Source organism: Balaenoptera acutorostrata, chromosome 7 (assembly GCF_949987535.1).
Source record: "Balaenoptera acutorostrata chromosome 7, mBalAcu1.1, whole genome shotgun sequence".
Classification (NCBI taxonomy): domain Eukaryota; kingdom Metazoa; phylum Chordata; class Mammalia; order Artiodactyla; family Balaenopteridae; genus Balaenoptera; species Balaenoptera acutorostrata.
The window spans coordinates 105,829,128-105,851,875 of record NC_080070.1 but is presented as its reverse complement, the minus strand read 5'-3'; positions in this window follow the sequence as shown (position 1 = coordinate 105,851,875).

Genomic DNA, 22,748 nt, shown 5'->3' with positions numbered 1-22,748 from the left:
TTCACTGCAAAGTAAAGGAGCTGTTAAAGTGGAAGATTACTGAACTGAATGTCAATATTATGACATAGTATGAGTGTGTTTCATGTTTGGTAATTGCAATCATTGTTGCTTTTGTTGTGGTCATCCATGTACAATGCTTGGTGTCAGTCTATTTATCTCTTGTAAAAATAAAATACAGTGTGTGTGTGTGGGAAAAAAAAAAAAAAAAAGAACAAGGGAAAGATAATGGCTTGAATTCCACCGCCCGCCAGATTGCTAACTTTACTCCACGTTGACCTGGTAAAGAGAAACAAAAGGTGGTTGCAGCCTAGTGTGTTTCAGGGTAATCTAAGCTCCCATGTTCCATTCACTATGCTTTTATTTTACTAAAAAGAAAAAATAGTATCTACTTACTTTTTAGATCAGTCTGTCACTTAACTATTAACACCAGAAAGTGGAATTATTTCATGTTTATCTCTGCATCTTCAGGCCTAACGGGATACCGGCATTCCACAAATATTTGTTGCAGGGAAAAGAGGGAGCTAGGAAGAAGGTAAAAAAGAGAAATTGTTAGGAAACACACATTAATGACAGAAGGTGACAAAGTCTATAGCAACGAACTGTTCTAAAATGATAATATAGGAGTTTCAAAAGTTACTTGTTGATATAATTAATTGTTGGTATACTTAATTCATCGCCATTTCATGCAGAAGTAGTACTGGGTCCGAGATAGTTTATTGATTTATTTAAGTGTCTACAATGTTCCAGGCACTGTTGCAGGCAGTGGAGATAGGGTGGTAAGCAAGACATTCCAGGTCCCTGCTCCGAATGAGACAATTCAGTGAAATGACATGAATAATCAATAAGAAAATATACAAATAAACATGGTGATAAGTGTCCTAAAGGGAATACAGATGGTAATAGGATGAAGGGTGGGTGTTGTTGGTGGTGGATTGTTGAGAGATGAAGGGGCAGGAGCTACTTCAGATAAGGTAACTAGGTAGACCTCAGGAAGTAGTGTCTTCTGAGCACAAATTCAGAGGCAGAGAACAGGCAACCAGGGTGCTATCTGCAGGTAGAGCTTCCTGGGCAAAAAGTAAAGGCTCTGAGGGGCAGAGTTGCAGGAAATGAAATAGGGCAAGAGCATGTGAAGCAACATGGGTGAAGGGGAAGTGTTCTACGAGACAGGGTCAGATCCTAGAGAGCCACGGAGCCCATGGTGAGAAGTTTAGAGATTCATATTCATGTTGATATTCTTCATTGTTTAATTATTATCTATCTCATCTTCCACACCCATGGCTTATACCATTCCCAAGTTTCCCTTCCTCTCTCTAGTCTTGGGGGTATCTCTGGAACAGTCTTTCTGTTGGCACTCTTTTCTTTCTTTTTTTCAATTTTTATTGAAGTACGGTTGATTTACAATGTTGTGTTAGTTTCAGGCGTACAGCAAAGTGAATCAGTTGTATGTATACATATATCCACTCTTTTTTAGATTCTTTTCCCATATAGGCCATTACAGAGTATTGAGTAGAGTTCCCTGTGCTATACAGTACGTCCTTATTAGTTATCTATTTTATATATTCTTTCAGACACACCAGACAAAGTGTTATTCCCCAATCCCCCAACTGGGCTATTCCATCTTCAAATGCTACCCAATCACTAAGCAATTTAACATGTCTGGAGCTGCTCCTATAGGATAAATTAATATGCAGCTGCACACTTCCCTAGATAGTGTTTCACGGTAATCTTTGTTGAAATACATAAATATTAGATGCATGAGAGGGATAATGGAAATTACTTTAAGGCAAGTACCTAGCTTCCATATTAGCAATAGGAAAAAGTTACACGTGTAAGTTGAGATGCTCCAATTTATTTGGAGAAATTTTTTTCTATGGGTTGTTGGAAATAATAACCTTCAACAGCAATAGAACCACTTAGAGAAACTGCGAAGAGAGTGACATATTTTCAGAATAAACTTGATTTGATACAATGCATTTCGAAATGCCCATTTTAAGTATCCGGTGGAAAACTCTCGAGACAGCACACTATGCAGGAGTGCTTTTAGCTACTGCCTGCTCAGCCCGGCTCCTTTAAGCTGCTTTCTCCAGGAGAATCTCTCTCTTGGTGGCTGCTACCTGCTCATCCCATGGGCCCCATTCGGAAGCTTGGCTGGGACAGTCATCAGAAATAAAGAGGGCAGGGTGCACGACAGCCATCTGGAAAAGTCAGGAAGGTGGTGCACAGGTCAGGAGTGGAAAATGGGAAGGTAAAATGGTCAGACTTTTTCCAACAATCAGACCATGGCAGTCAGCATCACAGGTATGTGAAGTACGAGTAAAAAAACCAACCAAACAAACAAAAAAACAAAACGAGAGTGGAGGAGGCTCTCATGAGAGTTATCTCTTTTTAAACAATATGTTATTTTCCTTATACACAAGCATGCATTATATAGTTTTTTATTGTTGTTATTCTACAGAATTGGAATCACACTATACACAAAACTCTGTAGTAACTACTTCATCACTTAAGGATTTAATACGAGCATTTCCCCCATATAATTCAATATTTATCTATATTATTTTAATGATTTTATGAAATTCTACTTGTCGACATTTATTTAACCAATTCCTTATGGCTAAATATTTAGATTTTTTTTTCAAATTTTCCAGTTACACATTACACTGTGTTAAGAATCTTGGCACGTGTTTGATCATTTCCTTGAAATCAATTTTCAGGTGTTGAATTTCTGGTCAAGATTCAGTAGAGATCACTGCGAGAGTTTTCTTCCTAGGTACAGACTGTTCAGTAAATCTCAATTGATTATACCAATAATGTTTCAGGCTGTAGAATAAACAGATAAACTCAGAAAAGCAGTATTGAAAGAGCAGGTGAGAAATAAGAAAACAGCCCAGGTCCTGCTCTGGTGGGGCTCCTCACAGATAACCAGAAAGATACCCACCAACGACAAGATAAAATCAGACGGCTACAGCTGTCCAAAGGCAAGAGAAAAGGTAACACTGCCCAACAAACCTCCAGGTTTGTTATACCAACATACATTTACACCAGAGGTGTACAGAGAAGCTCATTTCCTCACATTTCTGCCCAAACTTCCCTATCAATTTAAAAATCTTCATTTAGTGTTTTAATTTACATTTACTTGATCACTAATGAGGTCATTAGTGAGGTCATTTCAGTATATATATTGAAATATATATATTTTTCTATTATGCACATTTTTCTATTATGTTGGTCTTTTCTTACTGATTAGAAGAGCTCTGTTATTATGTTGCAAATATATTATTTTCCTTTTAATTTTTATGAGGTTTTTTTTGTTTTGCATAAACATTATTTATGTGGCTATCTTTTTTCATTATAGTCTCCTAATTTCATTTTTTGCTGAGATAAGCCCTTATTGCTCCCAGAATAACATAAATACTTAGATTTATATCTAGTCATTTTTATGGTTCTATTTTTTTATATTTAACTCTTTAATTCATTTTGATTGTACTGCTCTAATTTTACTATTTCGCAAATAGCTAGCCAATAGTTCTAGCATCATTTACTGTGAAAATTTTTCCCTGCTGCTTCGAAGCCCTCCCACCATAATATTTTAAGCGAGCATATGTACTCGGGCCTGGCTGGATTTTCCATGCTGCCTTACAGACTTGTCTACTCTGCAGCCAGAACCACACCTTGGTCTGCTCTTGGTTTAGTCTACTTTCCGCTTGGATAAATAGTGTGCTAGAAATGGGTCTTTCAAACTGACTCCCTTATCTGCCATCTTTTTCTGCCTTCTAATCTGAAGAATGGATCATGCAATGCTTACTGACTTGCTCAGGGTGGGAGAGACGGGGGAAGTGTGAGAAGAACAGGAAAGGACTTAACATTTTTTGAGCATTTACTTCATGCTTTGCACAAAGCTGCATATGATAAATCTTTGTAATCTTAATAACAGTAACAATATCATCCACCCTATTTTGCCAATTAGGAAATTGCCCCTTAGAGAGGTTAATTTACCCAAGATCACACAATGAATAAGTGGAAGAATTAGGATTCAAACTAAAATCTATCTGATTTCAGCTTTTACGCAACCCTACAGAGACCTAGAGAAAAGAGTGGGAGAAGGGGGCCGATGTCGCTGGATGCTGGTCCGTGAAGGACTGTGAGTGAGGACAGAGTCATTGCCAGCTCTAGTGCCATTGCAGGGACAGGGCTCAGAGCCATGACATTGCTTCCAGATGCCAACTGCCCTTGCTATGCCAGCGTCTTGCCACTGTATTACACAAAGACAGGGTGTTGTACCCACATGGTAAAATTAGAGTTCATTTCCAGCAGCCCCTCCCCCCATGCCCTGTCCCCTTCCCAAATATGTTTTCCTTTTTTTTTTAACTGATAAATACATATACTTTTATTAACATATTTTCCCAGATTCAAATCAAAATAACTGTTGTATAGTAACTAGATTACTGTGTATTTTATTTACAACACTGTATGCACTTAAAATTTTTGCTATATCCTAAAATAAGTCTGCATGATATAGCAAATTAGTTTATCATTACACTTATGTAACAAGAAAAAGGCAACATCAAAATAGTGAAAAGGAAACAAATGTTTTCCTTTTAATCTGCCATAGTCTTAGAAACTTCCTACCACTATACCCAGACTTTCTTTTATGTTTAGGCTCTGTCTCCTGTCTCCTGAAACATTTCTTTTATGTTTAGGCTCTGTCTCTGTTTTACTTGATGACAAGGTGGGGCTGGAGGGAAACCCTAGCCTTAGCTATGTGGCTTTGGGTAGTGTTTTTTTTGTTGTTGTTGTTGTTGTTGTTTTTAATATTACTGAGCCTCAAGTTTTTTACCTGTAAAGTAAGAATAAGAGTAATAGTTCCTACCTTGTGAGGATAAGAGAAATCATGAAATAAAGTGCTTGGAGCATGTCTCACTAGTAAAGGGTTCAACTCACATTAATTATTGTTACCACCATTATTATTGTGTATTGTTCCCATGAAAAATGAGAACAAAGCTATGAAGGAATGGGGCACTGGATAGATAAAGGCAGTTAGAGGAAAGCGTTAAAGGAGTTTGGAAGCTTAAGAACAATGTGGAGTTGTAAGATCTTAAAAAACAGATCTAAATTATGGGTGTAGGGCTCAGGAAGAGAGACCAGGAGAGAAAGCAGAGGAAATGGGCCACCTGAAGCTAGAAGAAGTCCTCTCTCTCCAAATTTTCCTAAGCCTGATGTCTAACAAAAGAGGAAAAGTTTTGACTACCTCCAAAAAGACCCAGTCCCTTCTCTTCCAGGATTTGAAATCACTACTGTCTGTCCTTAGGAAGCTGATCTGGAGTCTGGGAAGCAGTGGGGAGGGAGGCAAAAGCACGAGAGGCACCTCTACACATCCATTCACGCTTCACGCCTTCATTCAGCAAACATTCATTGGAGACAGTGTGAAAAGGAGGTGATATGCTGATGTAAATGCCACAGGAGACCCTGACTATAGGACAACCTAATGGGAAAGAATGAGAAAATAACTAGGCAATTAGATACAGTGCAAAAACTTGTATGATATGTACAGTCAGGGATGGAAGGGGACTCATACAGAGGGCATTTACCCAGCATTGAAGAGTCAGACAAGGTATCAGAGGCTGAGTCTCAAGGAAGAACAGTGGAAACCAGGAGTAAGTGGCCAGGCATGGCATTCCAGGCAGTGGAGCAATCGTGTGCAAAGGCTTGGATGCAGGAGTGATCAAGGCCACGGGAGGAATTAGGAATGAAATGCAAGTCATTATTATGGCTGGAAACTAGCGCGGGAGGAGCAAGGATGGTGAAAGGTAAGACTTGATCACAAGTGTATGGGGAACAGCTCATAAAGGCTCCTGTGGACCAAGCTGATGGGCTGGGCCTGAACACAAGGATCATGGATCATGTCTACTTATTTCTGCTGAAAGGATGGTGGCAGCAGCCTTGGTGCATTATTGTAGAGTACAAGTTTTTTGACTAGTACAGTGGTTTAGTTTTTGACACCCCATTAGTCATTCTGAAGTTCTAAAATAACCTACTAATGTGTCCTGAGGAATAAGCCAGAAGGATTGAACTGTAGCTAGAGCCAGAGGTGAACTTGAACACCAAACTAGTGCCATTAAAAAAAAACATTTTCACTGGTATCTTGAGAAAGAAAGAAAGAAAGCTCTGTGTTGCTTTGGTAGAGAGCTTCAAAACCCTTTCCCTGAAATGAAGAAATGCCAGAGATAAAAGCCAGCTCAAATCTGGCCAATCAACACATATTAATCCTACGGCTTGTGAGCAATGATCTCACTGTAAAATATAACAATCATTCATCTCAGGGAATTATCTTTCACCAGAAAGTCAAAACTGCACATGTTTTCAGTATGTACTTTTTGAAAGAGGAAGAGGAAAAGAAAAGACAAAAGTTAAAAGGAAGGAAAGAAAGAGACAAAGAAAGAAAAGAAAGAGAAAGAGGAAGGAAGGGAAAAAGGAAAGAAGGAAGGAAGGAAAGGTAGATCTGTATGTATTAAATCTTGGTGAGGATGGCACTTAAAATTGGAGGAGTGTTTTCGGTAATGAGCATAACATTTGAACATATTCTATAGTCCCCACAAAATATGGAGTTCAGCAGTTCCTCCCAGACCCCAAGGTTTAAATGAAACCCACAAATGTCATAAGGAGTCAAAGGGTCTCATCCCAAAATACTTAAGGTGTTCTTCCTATTGAAGTGGAGCCTGTAATATTCAGTGGGTTCCTCTGTTAGGTTGGTGGGAAGGACTCATTGTAATTATTGGGTTATCAGCCTATTTAGGGACCGGCTGTCCTCCACCAAATTCCTCTGAGTCAAAGAGGAAGTGACACAGTAACAGGAAAATGTCTTCTTGTAAATTTCTTTAAGCATAGACATGCTTTTCAAAGGCTAATTACAAACATCTCAACATGTGGGTTATTGACTATTTCAAAATAAATTTAATAGAAAAATGTTTATCATTGTCTTAAAATCATCTTCTAAAAGAGATGATCACAGAAATGACTCGTTTTGAGATTTTTGATTACAAGAAAGAGACTCAGTAAAGTTGCCCCAGAAAGAGGGTTTTCTCGTATAGTTATGCTAGGCTATCAGGAATCTCATTCATGTGGAACCCAGGCTTGGGAAAGCCAAGCATCTAGGATTTATTGGAAAAAAAAAAAAAATATTGCAAGGGACCTGGATCAGATGACCTGAGGACCAGGTCAGCTCCTTCTGTTCTCAGTGGTAGGACTGCTGATAATTTTTCTAGCGCTCGACTATGAACTACCCTGAAATTCCCCTTTGTATTTCCTTAACCCTGTGTTTATTTGCTTCTCCTCTTGCTACCAGTTCAGTGATTTATGTCATCATTTCTTAGAGAGAAAATCTGATTTGCTACTTCTATTACGTAAGAAAAATATTGTTTACAAAGTCTCTGTCTACAAGAAAATTCTATAGCTAAACATACACACACCAATTAGCAAAACATCTCTTGCATATTTTAATGCATAAAATAATTAAAATTGAAACTTCACATTGGTGAGCCTCTTAAAAAATTGCACATAGCTTCCCCCCATAAAATTCTGTAATGCGTAAGTGACTGTGCTAGGTGTGGTACAATACACTGTAAAGGTAATTGAACAGTTCTTAGGCAAGTTGACTCTTTTTCTTACTTTTGAGGTCTTAGAGACGTGCAGAGAATTCCCTTAATGCATTTATTTTCTTGTCCTGATAGAGTATACAAATTGCAGGAATATTTATAATTGTGTTATTTGTTTGGTATTGCTAAAAATATTTTACTGTTATAGTTTTGCTTATATGGTATATTCTATGTATGCTGTAAGGTACTGTATTAGGTTGGATCGTATTTTAATTTTTTCTTGGTGAGGGAGGGAGTAATATGAAGTATCTATTACTGATATGAAGGATATAAGGGCTGCTGGGAATTGGGGGGTCAGAGAAACCCCTGAACTTTCTGGTTTGAGAAAGAACACGATTCCTAACCCTGCCCTGCTGATTCTAAGTACAGGTTTCCCCCGAGATCTGCAAGCAGGGTGTTCTTATAAAACCTTTCGTAAGCCGAAGTGGCAGAAAGCAAAGAAGCAGTTACCTTAGGACACATCTTGCTAACAGATGCATAGAGTAAACCGAGACAAAGCACAGATGCTCTCACAGACACAGTTCAGAGCTATGGCGGCTTGATGCTGAGCGTACTTCCTGAAGAAGGAGCTTGGTGGTGCCACTCTCGCTGCTCAGGGTGTGTGCTGCCTCTGTTAAGGCTCGCTGCAGAACAGATGCCGACGCTATTTTCGATTTTCACCTTTGTTTTGTAAAAGTGAGAAGTCGCTTTGGATTTCTATTCGTGAAACAGGTGATAATGTAGGTCCTTCGTAACAGTGAAGTGGCATAAAGCCGGGGATGCGTGCAATTGGAAACTGTCAGGAAGAAAACATGAAGATCCTACAGTGAAATCGCGAAAGGGATAGAGGTCTTAGACGCAACTTGGCCTCTGCCTTAGTATGGTGGCCAAGAGGCAGAGTAATTCCAAGTTTTCAGAGAGTGGATTTGGAAACTGATGGTGACGCCGTGCTCCTGGGGGCTGGCTTGGCCCCGAGGCAGGGGCTGCGGGAGAGAACCTGGAGGGCCGTCACGAGGGGACCCAGGCCAACTTGCTGTGGAGCAGCAAGGAGGAGCGCTCCTCCACCCTCGTACCCACAAGAACCACTGTGGCCTTGACGGGGAGCAACTCTGACTGCGGCAGCAACGGCACCCAAATCTCAGCTCCAAACGTGTGGACTCAGAGATGTCCACTGACAATGGTTGTAACAAATAAGGACTGAGCAGTTCTGCTTCACATGGGAGCAAGGGTGAATGGCTCCCAGACTCAGCTGAGTGGCAAGAAGAAACTGACTAGTTTCTTGGTATTCTTAAACATTAAGGGCTTTATTTCCTAAAAATTGGGGTGGAAAGGGAAGAAGAAGAGAGGATGAGTCCAAATGAGCTTGAATTGCTGCCGATCTGGTCCATGGGAGCTCACTGATGTTTACTCGGGTCACTACAGGGAGGCCCTATTTTGCACCCCACAGCATAACATGAGGTAACCCCGCTAACAGGTAGCAAATAAACATTGATGCTGTGCACTATAAGCTCATCTCACTGTGTCTCAAGATTCCTGAGAACCTAGAAAGATAAACTCACCAGAAGTCTAAATAAACGGACATGTGGTGATGTCAATGGAGTTAAGCATTTTAGACTATGTGATGGGGAAACGAAAAGTACGAGCCAAGGTTTGCTGAAGGTATTTGAAAGTTTCACTGCATTATTAGGACACTGAGATTATTTATCAAACGGCCCTAATTATTATAAATCTGTCTCGCATATTACATGCTCTCATAGTATGCTAGCATTTTCCCAGGAGTCGTAGCCTATGATTTTTACTCATTTATAGTGAACTGAACCATTAACTTTTAAAGGACTTTCTGTAAAAATTTATATAGCTAATTATAAGATAATCTAAAGGCTAATTATTCATTTTGTGGATAGCTCATTCATTCTCTTCCTTATTACATACTCATTACTTACGAGTTGATCAAAAGATGAGCAATAAAATGTAGAGACCATAGAACAGTGGTTCTTGAATTGCAGTTCTCTGAAAGTCACCTAAGATCTTTTCATTAATGCATAGTCACCCATTTTCTGCTTCCTTCCCAGCCCCCAATACCTGTAGAGACCTGACACTGTGGTCCTGGGAAAAGAGTAAGGATTCCGTAGTTTAAATAAACACCCCAGGTGGATTCTGACCCAGGTGCTCCCAGGACGGTGCTTGGAAAAAACGCAGCAGAGAACTTTGATTAAATAGCTTTAACAGCTCTGCTATAAAGCGTAGTGAGAAAACAGGGTAAGGAATTCCTTAGCCTTGTATTTTTGTATAAGGTTATGCACGCCCTTATTATCTCCAAAACCAGGTAGGAAAACTGAGGTATGAAAAAATTAGTGGTTATTAAAATGATACAGAGATACCCTTGTGGGCAGGAGAACTGCAACCTGTGCTTTCTGGGGCCCCCCAAACCTTGCACAATATAAACTTCATACACGATAGGATGACAACCAAGTGTAGATCATCTTATTTTGGTTGGCTAGAGTGAAGCCCGTTCAGTCCTGCTCAAATGTCATGTGGTAATACATCCTCAATAAAAATAACAGCTGCGTATCTCCTATCTTGATGTCTGTAACCCCTTGTTACAGAGCATTATAAAGTGAGACTGGAGCCTTCTGTACTACAAATGAGAGGGTTTGCTTAAGAAAGAATTACAAGCTCTTTAATTAATCATACTCTGGTTCCACTTTCTACCTGGAGCACTAGATCTCATTGTTTCCAAAATATTGGTCCATAGTTCTGTCTGAGAACGGAAGCAGCATTTTAGAATTTCTGCTCACATATCAAGTGTCTCAGCACCCTGGTGCCCTCCGGTAGTAATTCAGCCTTTGATTATACTCCCCTCAGATATTTAGACACTTTCTTTGCCCATGCTGCTTAAACAACCCTGGTTGCAACAATAACTGGATCTACTGAGGCCAATTAATAGGCACATAACTCTCCAGGCTGCAAGACAACTAGGCGAGGTCTTATGTACTTCATCAAGGATTGCATTGGAAAATATTTTTATTGCTTTTCATTGCATTAAATCTGGAATTATTTTGGGGGGGACATGGGCTGTGGCATGAGTGGTGGGCTTCATCTTTCATAATCACTAAATTTAATTTATATTTATTCATTAATTCACAAAGCAGGAAATAGGATTTTTTTTTTTAACTAGCTCAAACTTCTGGATATTTCCTTTCCTCTTTATTCATCCAACAATCCAGAAGATTTCTGGTTCTTCAAATCGAATTATACCATCTTTTAAGCTTAAGTTTAGAGAGTGGATAGGAAGACATTTTTCAACAGTTGCCTAATTTAAAGATGTTCTGACACAGTATTTTGCTTACTTATTTAGATTTTGGTTGCATACTTAAAAATTAATTTAGTTATCACAGTCTGAGGCCAAAAGATATTTCGCATTGCCTACTACTTAAGTGGAATCCAATAATGTTTGGTTAGTGAATAAAAGAACTATGAGAATGAACCAAATTTGTAATAGTAAAGTAACTGGTGGGTGGTATACTGCTTCCATGGAAGTTATGTCATTTTCCAGTGCATAAAATACAGTCTCTTCTTAGGGTCCTCTATGTGAATAAAGAAAATGATGTTAGAATGCAGAAACAAGCTTGCATGCTTATTTTTATATCCACAATCATGGTTTACATGCAAAAGGAAAAGAAGACAGTGAACACTGAGAATCAGCACAGATTCCCAAAGCACACCTTGGTAATTCTGAGACCCCTCTCCTCAAAATATTCTGCATAAATTACTGCACATAGAATTTTGAATGTATTTCTGTGTTCCCTGGAAAATAAAGTAAATCTCCTATAGCCAAAACCACAAATGGAATGGTCAGTAATACGCAAACAAGGAAGGGGAAGATTGTTCTGAAGCCACATTCCTTTAACAGAGCTGTGATTCCAAGATTAAACCTTCTGCTGGCCTCAAGAATGGAAAAGCTACCTTTGAACATTTCCTGTTAGGCAGAGACCTTTTAGAAGGTCCAGGATTAGGATTTAGATTGTTCCAGGATGATAGCATTGTCTGCTTTCTGGCAGAAACAAATACAAATCATATCTATAATTAGGCCTCAAGAGTCCCAGAGATTAAATTATATTCAGTGCACACAATGAAAAAGACACTGTGATTGGGGTCAGGAGAAATCACAATGGATCTAAATCTCCAAAAATTTTCTAAAGCAGAATATGAGATTATGATAATTGCTAAAATTATAAAATAAAATTTTATAAAATTATTCTGAAGAAATGATTAATGATGATTTGAATTTAATGAACGAACAAGGGGCAAGTAACTATTTAAAAAAAAAAAGTCCAAATAGGTTTGGAAAAAGAACCATAAAGAAGTGTTATATCTGAAACATAAATTGAATTAAAAAGTGAACTGGTGAATTATACAGCAAATTAGACATAGCTGAAAAGAGAATTAGAGAACTGTAAGATCAATTTTAATAGATTATCCAGAATGCAGCAAAAACAGGTAAGGAGATGAATTACATGAAGGACATTAACAGGCATTAGAGAGAGAATGATAAAGTCTATGCAAAGTATTGAAATAGTGGCCTGGTTCCTCCTAATGCTTATAATAAAATGAGAGAAGGGAGAAATGATTTACAGATGAAATTGTTCAGAATAAAAAGAAGCAAAGCTTAAAGATTTGAAAAATTATCAGCCTAACCATACAGTAAAAAATGCAAAACTGTAGCTGAACGAGAACACTACAGGTGTGGCCAATGGCTATTTCATAAGGTGATGAGTACGGATCAGCCATGTCCACAGACGCCAGGAGTTATTCTCCAAGATGATAGAAGAATGACCTGGGAAGATAGTTCAGCGATCTGAGGTATTGCCATTTCCATCACAGGCTCAGAGTGCATGAGCCCAGGAAGCAGAACGGCTTCAAAAAGGGGGCCCGTGCTCTCTCTTTCAACAGGCCAGAAGTCCTCCACCCGAAGTTGGTGGGGCAGGGCTGCCCAGAGCCATGGGGTCCCACCCAGAAGAGGAAAGTGGCTGTAAGAAGCTTCAGTGACTTAGGGAAGAAACAGGAGAGGAGAAGAGGAGTTGATGATTTATATAGGAAGGGATGAGCATAGGGATATTATTAAACTTAGAAATTAGGTTTGGGGTTGATATAGAAGATGGTTGGAAGATTTTAATGAAAGAATTATCATAAAGCAGCTGGATAAAAATGGTTCACAACCAGTATTTTCAAATGACTAAAAAGAGGCACAGATAATTGAGCTACAGGGAAAGACAGGAATACAGAATGGAAATAAAAGTTCTGCAGTTAGATATTCCACGTTATGAGGGATTGTAACTCAAAGTACTGTGGAACCCCTAGGTGGTGGAGATTGGTGTCATGCCAAGGAAAGAGGCCACCGGTCTATGTGTTACCAAATCTATCTGTAGTTCTAACATTTCCATCCACTCCTCCAAAACCGTGCCTTGGGACTCAGGCCCCTTTTCAGGAACCCAAGTTAGAATCAAACTCTTTTTCGATCCACTCCCAACTCTTTGACCAAAATAATTTTCATCTAGTCTGGAGTAGGAAAAAGTAGGTCCTGGTTGATTTTTGTGTTTTTTCAAATTTATTGATCAGTGCCTGAACCTCAGATTCAAGACTAAATTCCATACAATTGAATACTTACAGCAATGAGAATTAACTATCTACAATTACATAGAGCAAGGTAGATAAATCTCACGAATAATGTTGAGTAAAATAAAATACTACTATATGCAGTAATTTATGCAGAATATTTTGAGAGGAGGGGTCTCAGAATTACCAAGGTGTGCTTTGGGAATCTGTGCTGGTTCCCAGTGTTCACTGTCTTCTTTTCCTTTTGCATGTAAACCATGATTCTGGATATAAAAATAAGCATGCAAGCTTGTTGTTTCTGCATTCTAACATACATGCACATACATGTATGATTTCATTTATATGAAGCACAAAAACAGGCAAAATTAGTCTTGGCTATCTGAAGTAATTTAGCCTCGGGAGAGTATAAGAACTTCTGGCATAGTGGTATGTTTTCTAAGGCTTAGCCAGTGTTAACTCTGAATTCCTGAATGCAGCCATTCAGCACTCTCCATCTGTAAGGAGTGGGTGGGTAGGTGAGCTAAGGCAGCTCTCTAGGCTTTCAAGGTGTGGAAAGGTTGCAAAGAATCCAGGGGTTTTGCGTGTTTGGTTGAGAGGACATTTCTGTTGCTGGAAGTGCCAGTGGGTATACAGAGATTGGAATCTGGGTGAAGATGAAGCCATGGGTATGGTCCTCCAGAGTAGAGGCAAATGGCCAGGACCAGGGCCCTAACAGTGCATGCCAGGATATTTTTGCTCAAAGTCAGGGGCCATCAGTTCTTCCTAAGAGGTCACTAACCTGATTATTAATCAAACAATTCCCTTTGAGAGCAGGAATGTGCAAATACCCAGAGGACCCCATGGGCATCCAATGTAGATCTGAAGATTATTTTATTCCTATCATTATGGGTCACTGCAAGCCACACTGTGAGCCCAGATGCTAGATATAAGCCCAGGTGTAAGGAGAGGAAATCTGAAAGACCGTGCATTTTACCTAAAGAGCTGTGCATTTATCTATCTTTAAGGGATTGCAATGGACTAATTTTATTGCTTTGGATGGCTTTGGGCTGAAATCTAGATGTTTTTTGCTTTTTTTTTTTCTTAACTGATGACTGGGGCAGGGGAGGGGAAGGCACCTAAGAGAGATCACAAGAGTTAAAGACTGAAAAAAGAGACCCATTTTCTTTGCATACCTGAGTAAAGTGAGAGAAAATGTGTCTCCATTTCACCTGAAAAGTCCTTTCCTAAAGGCTGGGCCAGCTCAGCAAGACAGTCAGCATGAGAGGAGCAGAGATCAGCATCCTAACTAACTTAGAGGTGACCCAGGGAAAGCAGGTCCCTCTCTGTGGGTCACAGTCCTGAGAGCCTTCTGTCACCTGGCTGTTGACTACTGTCTCCCTGCTCAGTGCCCATGTCTCAGGAGGGGAGGGGGTCTAATCGCCAAAGTACAGGCAAGTGCTGATTCCCTAGTCCTAGTTCAGCCTCCATTCAGTGAGATCCGTGGGGTCTAGATTCTTGACTAGGTAACCACTGAAGTTGGTATTTTTTCAAACAAGTGTGAAATTTTCTTCAAGATAGGACATCCTAAATAGATATAGTGTCTCCTACTAGCATGGCCCTTGTTTTATCATTTTGAAGCAATTACTGTGCCTTTTCTGGCTTCGTCTGAACCTTGGAAAAACAAATGCACACACTACTGTAGCATATTATTTCCACCTTGAATTATTCACTTGTTAACTTTAGTCACTAAAGTATTATGGGTTTGGTCATGAATCCTCTTCTATCATCTCAGCCTCACCGCTTTGCCCTGCATCTTCCCTAAACCATCTTCTTATTGCTCCCTATCTCTTCCCACTGTTTTCGAAACCACAGTTTCCTTGTAGAGGGTTCTCTTTAACCTACTAACCTCTGTTCCATCTACTTCCCTGATTTAAGTGAGTTGACTCTCCCTTGGTGACACCATGTCCCTCAAAGCAGCTTAACCTCCCACAACCACATATCTCTCAATTAGGGGATGAGATTGACCAGCTCCCTCTTCCTCTCTGATGCTGTACCCATCACCCCGCTTCGTGCTCCGTCCCTGTTCTCTTGAGATCCTGTTTTCCAGTAGAAGCCTCTCTCACCCTTCCATGGACACACTTCCTAGAGCTTGTCCTCATCCACTGCAGACTTGGAGGTTCACAGCCTCCCTCCTCCCCATTCCCACCATCGCTCAGGTAAGGTCTACAAGACGAACACACACAGTTCCTTCATATCCTTAACTTCAGACATTTTCTCCTTTCATCTTTGGCAGGACTAGAGCTCCCGTCCTCACACAAAACCCCTTTCTCTGACTATAATCATCCGTTTTTACAGTTATCTTCCTCCTTTATTTTCACAACATTTAACCAAGTCACTCGGGTGACCCCAAGAGTGAGCACTACCTCACGTTTCCTGCTATAGGCACCGCACTTACCTCACCCTCGTCCCAGCTACGATCCTTCCGTTTCACCTCTAGGCAAAACTCTCACCCAAAGTCAACCCAGCTGCCTGCCTTCTCTGCTTCTTTATCTCCTGCTGGAGATAAGCTACTCAACTGCACATACTGAATTCACTAAAAATTCAAGATTTCCAACCTGAACTGAGTACTCAGTGTTGTCACACTTCTGAGGATGGGTGTGAGTTCACACGGCCATTCCCCACAGTGGCTATGTCCCACCTCTCCCTTCGCTCAGCCCACTCACCCCACCCTGGGATGGTCTTGCTTTCTACTTTGCCAAAAAGTAGAAGCTTGCAGTTGGGAATGCCATCAGCTTCCTTCCCTTTCCATCTGTGCGCCCCTGAGGAAGGACAGACCTTCTTTGTGTCATGGTGACCGGTACACAGCGCTTGGCAGTGAAGATTCCTTTAAGTGTTCTCCAGGTGTGCTGGTTGCCACTCGTGATGGTCCCTGTGCATCCCGCCATTTAGCTGTCCTCTCCCAGCAACGCCAGTGGCAGTGCTTTCCTGGATATCACGACTGAACAGTGTCCTTTCCCACTCAACACACTTCGGCAAGGTAATTTAACTCCCTATAATTCCAAACACCATTTTCATGCCGATGGTTTGCAAATGTATATTGCTGTCCTAAATCTCTCGATTTCACGTTCCTGTGCCGCAATGTGCTCCGTCAGTACTAACTTACTGTAACAGGCCGCCTAAGGTCTGCACATGCTGCTTCCTCCCCCTAGAATCTCCTCTTCCTATTACACTCCCTTTATCTACATAACTCCTGTTTCTAAGACACTTTATTCAACTGCACACCTCTGGATCACCTGCCTCTTCTATTGCTGTTCTTGGAAACTGTGCATCGCCCTGTGAGAACACCCATCACTGTGTATTCATGACCTGATCCCTCACCAGGAGTTAAGCTTGTTGAGGACAGGCATATGTTCAGTACCTAGAATAAGGTCTCATTCATACTAGACATCCCATATACATTTTGAAGTGAATTCATAAATTAATGAACAAGGGAACTTACTAACCATGAGCCTTTTGCCCAGGCCTTTGAACTCAGACCAGTGTTCACTTAAGTGTAAAACAGAAAAAATAGTACTTTCTGATACTTAGTAAAAAGATTATTGTGTCATTAAATGGGGTAAACCATGTGAAAGTACTTTGTGAGTAGCACAATTGCTTCACAGATGTGGAGCAAAATATGGCATTGCTATGTTTGCCTTCATAGGAGATTTTTTTTTCACATCATCATGGTTTGTAATGATGACATCATTTTCAAGTGTCTCAATTTTGAGGCCATGTAGCCAAGGAGTTGCAAAATTAGATCACAGAATTATTCAATAATGAACTTGCCAACTTATGTTTTCGTAGGATATTAATTGAGCATTAACCTGGAAAGCTGAGCCCTACAAATCATAGTAGAAATAACCCCACATGTGAATCATTAATGTTTACTGTTTTTAATAAAGGATTATAAAAGAGATTTTAGGTTTTGTTAGGAAAAGATCAATTTTCTTCAAGTTTAACAAAATCTAAATCTATTAAAGCTCTGGAAAAAATACATTTTATGTTTAGCAAATCATAACTATTTTATGACATGATTATCTTGAGAGTCATTGAGATACTTTTATAATTCTTTGCAGTTTAAATTTAATGGGCCATGAATCTTACTTCAGAAATTTTACAGCTTATTCTTTTGACCTTTCTATGAATCAGTTGCTTATATATATTGTTACAATCTTTGCCTGTGATGCTTTCAATTTTTTCACTAAAATAACCTAAGAAAAGGAGAATTTTTAAAACTAAAATTATGTATAAAAGAAATTGATTAAGTGCCTTATTCCTTATTATAAGAATAATAAAATGTAAATGTATCAGTAATCCTTTTCAGTTTGATTCTTTTTATTGAGCACTTATAACTATTGAGTAAGATACAGCTCCTTCCCTGCTAGCATTTACTAAGGAAAATTAACTTTGGAGCTTTCATGGAGTTCGTAATATATCAAGAGAAACAAATCTATTTTTAACTAACTATAAGTCATATGTACTATAGAAAAGGTATAACAAATAAAGTTCTTTGGAAGGAAGAAAAAGTAATAGTTCTGCCTAGAGAAACTGAAAAGTCTCAGGAAGTGATTACTTTTAAAATGATTTCTGAAGGAAGAATAGGCATTTTGGAACCAGAAGAAGAGCTTTCAAGATATAAGAAATTTCTAGAACTAAAGTATGAGGGTATAAAAGGATGTGGTATGTTTGTAAAAATGACAAACTGCTAATGCTTAGAGCAGTAGTTTTCCAACTTCAGCACACAGGCTTGTTGAACCCCAGACAGCTGATTCAGTAGCTGTGGGGTAGGGCTTGAGAATTTGCATTTCTAACAAGTTCCCAGGTGATGCAGATGTGGCTGTTTTGGTAGGACAGCGGCTATACTTGATAAAAGTTGATACTGTCCAAGAATTTTAGAAGACCAGGTTAAAAAAAAAAAAAACGGTTGTAGCCAAATTATAAAGATACTAGATATATGAGCTCAGGCATTTTTAGTTTGTTTTAGCTAATTGGAAAAGCAGGATTGAAACTGTATTTCACAATAGATTGGAGTTGCAAAAGCCCGTAGGCCATTGAAATAAATGGCCTAGTTGTTAATAGGGGATTAGATGGGAAAGCCATCAAGGATACATGGCTGACAGGGCCTTGTAATTTCTTGACTTTGGAAAAATGGGAGGAAGAGTCTTAGCATTTTTGTGAGTCTTAGCATTGGGTACCTGGGGGTTTGGCCATTCACCAAGTCAGGAGCCCCAGGAGCAGGCACACCTCCAGACTAGGGGTGGGTGTAGGGCAAGGGGAGGGGACTGAGAATGTGATAGGACTGATTTTAAGGTGCTAAAGCACACCCAAGGACAGGGGCCAAAGAATTACTTGGAAATTTGTGTCTCGAATTCAGAAGAGTTGGAAGGAGGTTTGATGGATATGCATGTCCGAAATAAGGAGAGTCAGGAGAGTGGGTGAGATTTCCCAGGGAAATACTGTGATCAGGAAGAGGGGAGGATTAAAAAATTAAATCCAAGGACTACCCAAAATTGGCACAGGGAAGAAGCCAAGGTGGGTTGCAGAGCCTGGAACTTCCCAAATGTTGAGAAAATATGAACTTAATATTTTGAAACAAAAGAAATTTTTTTTTGTGCTTGCTATCCATAAAATGTGGGGAATTTTCCTGAAATCTGGCATCAGTATACTTTCTGCCCATTACCCTGTTGAATGTAAACATGCTTTTCTGAGTGTTTGTGGACTTGCTATAATGCATTCTGTTCAAAAACACAGAAGAATTTTTAATTGAGGTTAGAGATTAGGAGGCTTGTTAAGCTATGTCAAGATATAAAGCCCTAAAAGTTTTTAAGCAGAGGATGACATCTTGAAACATTTGTTTAACAAGATCTTTTTGGCCCTTGGAGAGGAGAATGGATCTTGGAATGTGGATTGGATACAGGGAGACATCTGGCTTAGAATACATTGGTGGAAGTAGAGAAGTGGTGAATGAAATGAAGGGGTACTAGAGATGTATAATTGACCACCTTGCATTTGGATGCACTTGAGATGTGGAGAAAGTGAGATGTTAAGAATAGCTTCTTAGTTTCACCAAATGTAAAACAGATAGCTAGTGGGAAGCAGCCGCATAGAACAGGGAGATCAGCTCGGTGCTTTGTGACCACCTAGAGGGATGGGATAGGGAGGGTGGGAGGGAGACGCAAGAGGGAGGAGATATGGGGATATATGTATATGTATAGCTGATTCACTTTGTTATAAAGCAGAAACTAACACACCATTGTAAAGCAATTATACTCCAATAAAGATGTTTAAAAAAGATTGTTAAAAAAAGAATAGCTTCTTAGTTTCTTATTTGAGGAATCAGATGGAGAGTACCACCACTGAGTGAAATGTGGGGAAGAAAAAGGTCTAGTTGATTGAGGTGAGTATAGAGACAGAACTGAGGATTAATGTAAGATGTTCAATCTGTTTTCTGAATCTCAATTGAAAGAACTATTTCAACACTACAAGGTTATCCATGAACTCACTGTTATAAAATAACATGGAAAAAAAACCCCAGGCAAATTCAGGTATGAACTTAAGTATATATTTTGACTTTAAATATTTCAATGGAAAACAAAACTTTAAAAAATTACTTGACCTCTTTTACCTATTTCACTTTTCAAGAATTGTGGGGAACATGGGAATTTTGATTAATTTGAGAACTTTTAGGCCTAGTCTACACATGTACAGTATAAGAAACTTTTAAAAATGCTAAGACTAAAGCTAAGATCAAACTCCGGGATTTGTTAAGTTTTTCTTGATGATTTGAAAATGTCCAAATGAATGAGCATCTGATCCCTTCAGGAAGCCTGATGATAACACAGGAGAATTATTCACTCAGAACGAAAGCTCCAGAATGCGTTAGGAGCAGTTGGAAGCAGATACAATTACATCAGGTGAAGTTCTTTCATGACTGCTGGAGTTGCTCCGAGGTGAAAGAGAAACGCAGGAACTTGGGACTCCAGATGGCAGGAGATCTATTTTTAGGCCAACAGAAACTTATATTTGGTTGGGGCACTTAATAGAATGAGTAGCAGAAATGTGTTGAAAACGTCATTTATACCTGCATTTGAGAGTTCAGCATGGAGCAGATGGGAGCAAGTGCCATGGAAACAGTGTAGGTCAGCCAGCAAGTAGAAAAAAAAGGGAAAAGAGCAAATATTTTAGTGACAAGTTACTCTGAAATTTTGGTTTTTCCTAATCCTTGCTGAGATATTTACAAGTAAAAACAGTGGAAGTAACCAGTATATAGGAAATTTCATTCTATGCCGGAAAAAAAAAAAATTCTAATGTTAAGTCAATTATTTAGAACTTAAGACTCACCTTCCCAAGGGAAAAAATTTTTTTTAAGTTATAATGATGGTTAGATTTTTCAGGCTAGTCAACAAAAAGCTCCTTTAATAACTGCTGATCTATTTTACTGTGAGTCTGAAGTTAGGTTCCTGGAAGCAAGAGATCCTGGAGAAGATGAGGAAGAGGAAGAAAAAGAGAAAAAAGGCAAGTCCTTTTGCTTTTCCAAGTGCATTTTTTTTTTAATGGAAAAACTGAGAAACGTCTGTCTCCAGGGCCACTCTCTATCGCCCATAGTAATAGCTCAAACATCCGCAAGACTGTGTGCCTCCCACCCAAGTCTGCTTTTCTCACCTGTTCCAATGGGTTTAGGCATCTCCTCTCTGTGCCCGTCGAGTCCTTTTCTACCCAACAAGAGACAGAGCTGAGGCCCATCCAGGCATCATGACAGCTGAGAGCACATGGGATTTGAAATGAGAAAATCTGGGTTCAGCTATTGGCTATAAATCGTATGAGATTTAGAATTGGGGTGCCACCTCAAACTCTCTGCTTCTGTTTACACTTAAAAACGAAGCTGTGACTAATTTTATTAACATCACAGATTAGGGTGAGAACTTAATGAAAAAAAAAAACAATGTAAAAGTGAATTGCAAGGTGGAAACTGTAGGGTGCAAAAATTAACGTTAGTGTCGTTATCAAATTTTATATTAAGAAAAAAGTTGATTGAACTAAATTATCTAAATGTGTGAATTTCTGAAGAGCCGACTCTATAAAGGCTACAAGGTATGGATTTGTTTGATTTGTTAAAAAATTTTTTTAACCAGAATAGATATCTAGTTAATGAAATTTCAGGAATAAAATTAACTGAACTGAAAAAAGAAGTTAGAGGAGAAGGTATTTTTAGCTACTGAGATCCTGCCAGGAAGTATACCACTGTGGTTACTAAATTTCCCTCTGCATAAAATTGGACTGATTGTACCTGCTTCTTGCCTACCTGCCAACATTTTGAGGCAAAGTTTGTACGTGTGTATGAAAATACTTGGCACCCTTAATAGTAACTGTGCTATGTTATTGTTACTATTCAAGTTCATTTACCTTCAAATTTAAAATCAGATGTCTGAAAAAATCAGATTAGATACAAAATATTTTACTACTCTGTAACATTAAAATTTGTATTTTCAAGGTGATAGTAAGCATCATTGCAAAGTGTTTCTGATGGTTTATCGCTTACTTGTATGATTTAGTACTTTAACCAGGGGATAGGGTTGTCATCAAGCTGGGTAAGTAAGAATTATGCTTCTGCTAAGTAGAGCACTTAAATTCCTGTCCCACAGAACCGTGGGCAATTTATTTCCATTCTTCCTGTACTCCTTTCCTCATCTTAAGAAAGAAAGAAATAGAAAAATGATGCTATACTTAGGAAAACCTGGTCTCTTGTAGGAAAACAGAAAATCCAAACTGGCCTGCAAGGTAACAGAACCAAAAACTGAAGGGAAAAGAGAGAGTGATTTTCCAAGATCACTAGAAGTCTGTTTTAAAGCTAAGTTGCAACAGGAAGGAAGCTGCGATTTCAAATAGGGCTTTAAAGTTAAGGATCCAATCCAAACTCTATTACTGCGAAGATCCTATTGTGATGGTAATGACATGGTACGTGGGAAGTGGTGGTTTTACTTGGAATGGAGAGAGAAAGAACCTTGCCATGATTGATGTACCATATGAGGGTCAAACCACAAAATCACTAACTTGCTGACTGCCCAACTAAGTGAAATTGGGTTGCTTATTTTCCTAAGAATTCCAAGTTTTGTATATATGTCTGTGTTTGTGGGACTACTTCATAAATTGAATGCAGTTTCTTTGCGGGGGAGGGGTGTTATAATTAACATTAGAGTCACTTTCTATGGGTTTATGAGGGGTCACTAATCCGAATTAGAACTGTCCACTCACCAGTGCAATGGAAGACCACCCAAGTGGTCTTCCGTGGTTTGCACTAAGTTTCCTACGTTTCAGCAACAGGCTATTGAAGGTAGCTAATGGGAGATTATGCGTCACCAATCCAAGTGTTTCACAATTTGGCTTGGGATCCAAAATAAATAAATATGAGGTTCCATTATTTTCAGAGCATTTATAAGACATTACTAGAACCATTAAGAGGATTAAGTATCTTTTTCATAT